The 7062-nt window shown below is 59.4% G+C and overlaps 1 long non-coding RNA gene across 1 annotated transcript; it reads left to right on the top strand.

Annotated features, from left to right (window-relative positions):
* Positions 1–1506: 1506 nt before the first annotated feature.
* LOC130040673 (uncharacterized) lies at positions 1507–6482 on the top strand. The gene is made up of 3 exons (XR_008795022.1): positions 1507–1673; positions 5540–5706; positions 6269–6482. It is a non-coding gene; the product is annotated as an uncharacterized LOC130040673 (long non-coding RNA).
* Positions 6483–7062: the final 580 nt, after the last annotated feature.

The raw sequence follows: 7062 nt of genomic DNA, 5'->3' as shown, positions 1-7062 counted from the left end.
GGACTCACCTTTATGAGGCATCCTCTCTCGCGAAAGCTCCTGTCAAGAGTTTTGTTTGGTTAGGGTTTTGATTTGGTTTTTGTTTTTGCTGTAGTAGTTGCTTAAAGACCACAACGGTTTGAAATGGTGTTTTAAAGGAGTTGCTGGCGAGAGTTTTCTCCACGGACGCTGCTGGTTTGGTGTGTGAGAGCAATTCTCAGATCCCTGGGAAGGAGACAGAGATTGACAATAAAATGGGCTGTCAGCGGCTGGAGAGTGAGAGATAAAGAGTGTGGGTGAGGGAAGTGGCTGCAGCCAGCACACCTATGCTGATTGGTGATGGCTCAAGTGTGTTAATGTGTGTGTGCCGGCGCCCGGCCTCGCCTCCACCGCTCCTCACTGGCCCATTAGCGAAGCCTGACCTCTGTCATCATCCTCCAGCAAAACACTTCCTCCTGCGCCTGAACCAGAGCGGGAAATGAGGCCGAGCCACGGTTCGCTTTTCAAACCCACTAATCACTCCGCAACATGCAAATGCACCGCTCGCTCCCACACAAAATATTGCTTTATGCAAAGCAGCGCCGGAGCCTCGCGCCAGCCGATTGGATGCTCCCTCTCCCCGCCTGGTGCAATTGGTCCGTTTGTTTGAATATGAATACACTTGTTTTCGGCTCCGCCGGTGGGTCCCAGCTCCTCTCCCCGGCGCTGGGCCCCCCGCGCCCAGGCCCTGGAGCTGGCGCTCGCCGACATCGCTAAGCTCCGAGCGCTCCGGGAGTCAGTGCGACTTGCACGATGCCTGCAAACCTGAGGGTTCGAGTGCAAGTCGTTGATGGTGGGGGGTGGGGGGTGGAAGGGGGGGTCGCGCCGCCGCCCCCGCCCCCTAAACCGGGCACTGGACTCCCAGTTCCAGGCGGGAACAAGTTTCCGCAGCAATGTGCAGTCCTTTCTTGCCAACTCCGGCGCAGCGTGGCCTGCAGCCCCGCCCCCGCCGCCCTCCACTCTCGCACCCACCCCGTCCTGGGCCTGGGCACTGGCACGGAGGGCCCCCGCAGCGACCGCGCCCGAGGCCACCTAGCTTCTAGGAAGAAGACGAGGAAAGGGGGCGTGCGCCGTAGGGGGTCGCCGCAAGAATAATCCGGTGGAGGCCGAGGCAAGGCTAGGCCCAAAGAGGGCCACGGGGCTGGGAACTCACTGAGGCCGATCGGACTCCCGAGCCTAGGCCTCTCGTTTCCCCCGCAGCCCTTTCTTCTGTCCTTTCTCCTTTCGGAAGCCGCGGTGCGCAACGGAGCGGGAGGGAGCACAGCCGGGGCTGGAGAGGCCCGAGCAAACACGCCACTTACTTTGTGTACAGAGGGTTCTTGTGAAAGGCCCTGAAGAGTCCTCACCAAACACTCACCAACTTCTCCCACGTGCCATTTGTTGACTAAGTGCCGCTGCTTTTGCAGGCTCCCAAGAGGAGGGGGCGGGCGGGGGAGTCTAGGGCTGGGGGTGGGGGGCTGACCGGGGGTGAAGGGAGACTGCGAGAGCGTGCATCTCCTCGGCAGCCACACCGTGGTGTGAATATGGACCCGAGTGTGACACCGGTTCTCTGTAGGTGATGTGTGGGTTTCAGCACCACGACCCCTTCTCCTGGGTCTGTTCAATCCACGGGAGGCGGCTCCCCTTCAGCTGTTGCCAGAAAACCGTGGAGGAAAGTAAGTAAATGGCTTTTCTCTTCTGACCACACACCAGAAGTCCATTTGTTGAAAGCCGGACAATTAGGCTACACCTCAGTACACTCCAAAGGCGCCCCTCGGTGCCAGCAGTTAAGGTGACAGGGGAGGGAGCGGCTGCCTTGTCCTGCTCAGTCCAGAGATGTCTCGGAGTGTGCAGGCTCCTTGAGCTGGGCAAAGGGAAAGTTTGGGAAGGGGCACACCCCAGTATCTGGCCCAGGAGAATGAACTTGGAGAAGCTGAGGCAAGAAGGCCAGCACCGGCTACACTTGACTCCCCTTGACTTCTGAAAAGTGCTGAAAGTCAGAGCTCATCAATAAAGTCTGTGCACCCTGGACTCCCGGCTGGCAGGCGGCGCTGAAGCTGCCCCTGGGAACTGGGCCCCCAGGATGCTCCGGGCTGCTCTGGCCAACGCGCCGGCTTCGCCTCTCACGCTGTGTCGGGAGCAGGAAGCGGGCAGCGGAACCGAGGCCTCCCAGCTAGAGACCGGGTTGGGGTGGCACAAACCGCTCACCTTGGACCTGGACGTGAGGCCGGCCCTTCCTGAGGCCCAGGAGCACTCGTCACGGGGAGAAAGTCCTGGCAAAGCGGAGGAGATAACGCCGGGCGCCGGGGTCTGCGGCCTCCGGTGGCAATTTCGTAGGAGCGCGACTTTCCGAGGAGCCCGGGAAAGGGGGCGGCGGACCCAGGTCCAGACCAGAGCGAGCTGTTGTTCTTTCTCTCTCTCTTTCTTTTTCCTCTCTCTCTCTCTCTCTCTCTCTCTCTCTCTCTCTCTCTCTCTCTCTCTCTCTCTCTCTCTCTCTCCTTTTACTTCTAATGTGCATTTAAAAAGCTGTAAGTCAAGTCCACCGGACATAAGCGAGGGAGAGGGGGGCAGTGACGGTCCGAAGTGGAGGCGAATATCATTTTTTTACAACCTCACAATTAGCGACCGAGTGGATTAGCACCTTCTTAAGCTTTGCCTCAGAAAGCTGCAACCCGTAATCTTGTTGCTATTTCCCCCCCAGGGCACGGGCGCTTTGCATCCTTCTTCCACCCCCACCCCTCAGCAAACTTTGGAGAAAAGTTTTAACCACGCAAAAAAAAAAAAAAAAATCCTAAGGGGCGAGGAGCGGGGAGCGAATGCCCCTGACGTCATTGCGCGTGAGGGGTGGGGGCTCTCGGAGACCGACTCTTGGAAACCCTTCCTTCGGAACAAATCAGCGACCAAAAGGACTTGGTTGCTTCCAATTTGTCGATATTTGAGGGGGAAGCTCAGCCCCGACGGAGGCAGAGTTTGCAAAGTTTAAAGGAGAGAGATGGGGCGCGAGAATTCCTGCTGGCTCCGAGCTCTCCCTGCAGGGTTAAGGGTGCAATTTTATCTCCTCCGGCGCCCCACACCTTCCGCTTAGTACCTGTTGGGGGGGGGGGGGCACGGCTGCGTGGGGGCTGGGTGAGGAGCCGGGTCCGAGGGGGCGCCAGCCACGAGCGCGCACCAAGGTCGCCATTTGCAGCGCGGAACTCGGCGCGGCCCGAGGCCCACTCGCTGCCCACCAAGCCCGGGCTCGGCGCCTTCCCTTTTCGGTCTCGCATTTCCCCGTCTCCCTCCTTCCCCCCACCCCCCGCAAAAAAAAATAATAAACCCTCTCCTCCGCCCCGCACCTCCCCCGCAGAAGGCAACTCTTTACTGGGCTCTGCAGGGTCCCTTCCCCCCCGCCCCCCGCCCGTCATCCCACCCGATGGGGGAGGCTGAGGGCCCACGGGAGGATCGCCGCGCACCCTTCCCGGCAGGGAGCCGCCCGCCGGTCTCCAGCAAAAGTGTGAGATTGCAAAGCAGCTTCCCCCAGCCCGCACCGGTGCCCACCACCAGCTTTCCTGTACAGAGGTGGCTGTGACAGGCCGAAGACCTGCCCAGTGCCTGGGACTTGTCCCTCGATTCTGAGCTTCGGAACCCGAGGTCGCGACACCTCCGATCGGCTGCTTATCACCACCGAGCCAAAGCGCGGGGCTGGGGGGACGAGTTTGTAGACAGGAGGGAAATCTCCGCAGACACCTGCGTCCCTTTCCTGCTCTCTTTGCAGGCCCCGGCGGTGTGGGTTTCCCGGGGTGGCGGTTGCTGTCAAGGGAGAGAGCTGCCCACCGCAGCTGCCGGGGGTCGGGGTGCCTCAGCCACTCGGGGCCTTCTTCTGTCTCTCCTTCTTCAGCAAGCTGCAGTTTTTGGGTTACCGGGAAGCCTCAGGGAGACCAGAGCACAGGAAAGCGGAGGACAGCCAGAAGTGGCTGGATGGTCCTTCCAGGCTGTGGCCACACTGGCCAGGGGGCTAGCAAGTGCCCTCGCCCTTCCACTCTCCTGCCAAATAGCAAGCGTGTCAGGGCGCTCTGTGTGACTTGGGTTCCTCTTTCATGCACCGAGGTAGCAAGCAAGTGACTCTCTCTCTTTCTCTCTCCCTGGGAAGGATGCTTTTTAAAAACAAACAAACAAACAAACAAACAAACAAAAACCACAAACTCGTGGTCCTACTGGGTCTCCCAGCTAAGAGATTCCTGCAACCTCCAGGACCTGCAACCTCTCTTGAATCTTTGCTTCCCCAACCAGATATGGTCTTGTCTAGCTAGGGATCAGGTGTAAAACTCCTGGTGTCCACTTGAGATCAGTGGCACTCTCCAAATTTTTGCAAATAGGGTTCCTAGGAAAGTTTGCTTTCCATTTCCTTCTCCAGAATGTGTCCCAATCTCTCTCCCACCCCTCATCAGGCAGCCTCCTCACCAGGCGAGTTCAACTTCAAAGGAAAAGCAAGTCTAGGTCCCCTTAGTCTATTCTCCCTACAGATCCTGTTCGTTTGAAAGACCAGGATGCAGGCCTGCAGTTTGCCCTGGAGTGCAGTGGGGCACCTGGTCTGGGTACCAGGCACTTTGCTGAGATGGAAGGAATTTGAGGCTGGGGATAGAAGAGGGAGCAAATGTCACGGCTGGCTCCCAGAGCAGCCAGGGATCCAGAGCTAAGTGTATCCTGACGGGCTTTTAAAATGACATTGATTGGGACAAGCTGTTCCCCACCCCTGTAAGAGTTAATCTGCCTGTTAATCAAGACACTAAAGGATTCAATGCGAGTTTTATTAGCGATTGGAGAACAGAGGCGACAGCAAGGGATCAAAAGCCTGGCGCCCAGATATTTGTCAACGGCGGTCACAAAAAAAAAAAAGTATTTTCAATTAGAGAACAATTCGGCGCTTTTCATCACTTCTTACCTCTGTCCCACAGACAGTGACTAACAAACGAGGCGAGAGGGAAAACTGAGGCCAGAGCTGCGGTTTGGAGAAAGGGGGGGGGGTAAGGGGGGTTGGTAAGAATCCTCAGCCGGGAGCCCGGTCGCTGCGGAGTCGTCCCAGGAAAGAAAAGAAGCAAAAGTAAAGCCCCAACTGCCACCACCAGTCCCGGTCCTGCGTGTATTCCGGCTCTGCTCCCGGGACTCAGACCTGGCTTGTTCTGGGGAGGAAAGTTTACCCAGCAAGAGGGACTTTCCTCCCCGCTCCCTTGCCGTTGCCCCCTTCAGCCCCAAAGAGGCGTGGGGCTCTCTTGGTTTCCTTTTCAAAGTCTAAGCAAGTTCATAAACAATCGCCCGGCCCTGGGGAGATCTGCACGGTAAATCATTCAATAATCCATATGATAGGAAAGGGTCGGGCAGGAGAGGGGGTTTTACGAGGGCGGGGTAGGGGTGGGGGGAGAAGACCAGGCGGCCACAAGCGCCCTCCGATCCAGGAGGGTATGCGAGTGAGAAGGCGACAGAGGAGGTCCCCTCTTCGCCCTGGGCGCCGGGCACTGACTCTGGTCTGAGGTAATTATGTCACTGCGTTTTCTCGCCGTGACAGCCGAATAAACATCATCTCCAATAAACATCTCTAATGAGGGAGGAGGCCCGAGGATGGCGGGGTTTGATTTATGACTGGAGGAGAAGGTCCACTTCCCACTGCGAAACGGGCAACCTGCTCGCCGCCGTCCAGCTCCGGGGACCTCTGCGCAGAGGAGCCCGGCCCAGGTAAGGCGCGGGGCCGGCCGGCTCGGGCAGCTGCTTCTCTCTCGTGGACCCGGATCCCCTGCGAGGGAGGGTGGCACGGGCCGGGTACCCTTCCCTGGGAGTGGGGCAGGGGTCCCCAGCACCTGTCACACGTGTCAAAGATACACGGTCCTCTCAAGGTGCTCTTCCGCAGGCCTTCCGCAGAGAGGGGGTGCCAGGAGGCAAGAGAAAGGGGGGCGAGCCCTGGCCTAGCACAGAGGCCTCCCGGGTCTCCGGGCGGGTTGCCCCTGGGCCCTGCCCAAGCCTGCCCTGGCGTCTCCGGCCTCTTGGGGCTGGACGCCCGGAACTTTCGCTCCGTCGAACCATGACTGAGTCGAAGTGGGGTGGGGGCCTCTCGTGCCTGACCCAGTTCCGAGACACTTCTGGCAGCCAGCTCCGGCCGTGCCGGGGGGCCAAAGAGGGGGCTCGGCTCAGCTCTCCCGGGCTCCCCCAGGCCCCACTAACTTCGCACCGAGGCGGCGAGCGCAGCGCGTTCGGTAACCCGATTCCGCGTTCTAGCTCAGTGAGAATCGCTAATTATTAGGTCTCCCCGAGTGAAGCTCAAATCACACGCTGGGAGCCCTCGGCGCTGCCCAGCTCCGCGGGCCACATTCTTTCGTCCTCCGCTCCTCTCTGAGAAACGAACTCCCGGCGCTCAGACTTTGTTTCGGTCCGACCAGCTACACCATACAACCGCGAGAAAGTTTTGCAGCGTTTCGCCTGCCGCGCGCGCCCGGGTGTTGCCACGAACTCTAGCAGCTAGGGGGAACTTCTCAGCGCATGAATGTCGTGAACTGCGATGGCGAGGGATGGGTGGGTGGGGGTGGGGGGGGTATCTGGGTGCCACCTCCTGCATTTCTCAAGGTCGCAAGTAGGTTCTGCAAACGACAACAGCAGACCTCTATGTCCCCCCGCCCCCCACCCCGCGGCTCAGCACCCAACTGCAAGTCCTCTCTAGGGACTGGAACCTTTTGCTACATTGGCACAAAAGCGCGCCCCGCAAAGAGAAGACAGCCCTCCCTCCCCCGCTTTTCAAATCCACCCTTCCATCTTTGTATGTCTCCATTTAAAAAGCAAAAAGGGATAAAAAAAAGGGGGGGGGAGGAAATCAAGCCCTTGAGCTACTTGGGGGCGGGCTTGGAATGGGGGCACCCGTCGTGGGGCAGCTGAGAAGGCGGCGCGGGCCGGGCACCGGACTCGGAGCCGGAGCTCAGGCGGTTACCTGGGAGCGGAGGGCGGGGAGGCAGGTGAGCCTGGCGGCGCCGGTTCCCACACTTCTCACCACCGCTCGGGAGGGAAAGTGGCAGATCTGACAGCCGCGTTCTACGCGAGGACCTG

Source organism: Sorex fumeus, unplaced genomic scaffold, assembly GCF_029834395.1.
Source record: "Sorex fumeus unplaced genomic scaffold, SorFum_2.1 ptg000007l, whole genome shotgun sequence".
NCBI classification, from domain to species: domain Eukaryota; kingdom Metazoa; phylum Chordata; class Mammalia; order Eulipotyphla; family Soricidae; genus Sorex; species Sorex fumeus.
This window is presented reverse-complemented; position numbering and strand designations above follow the sequence as displayed.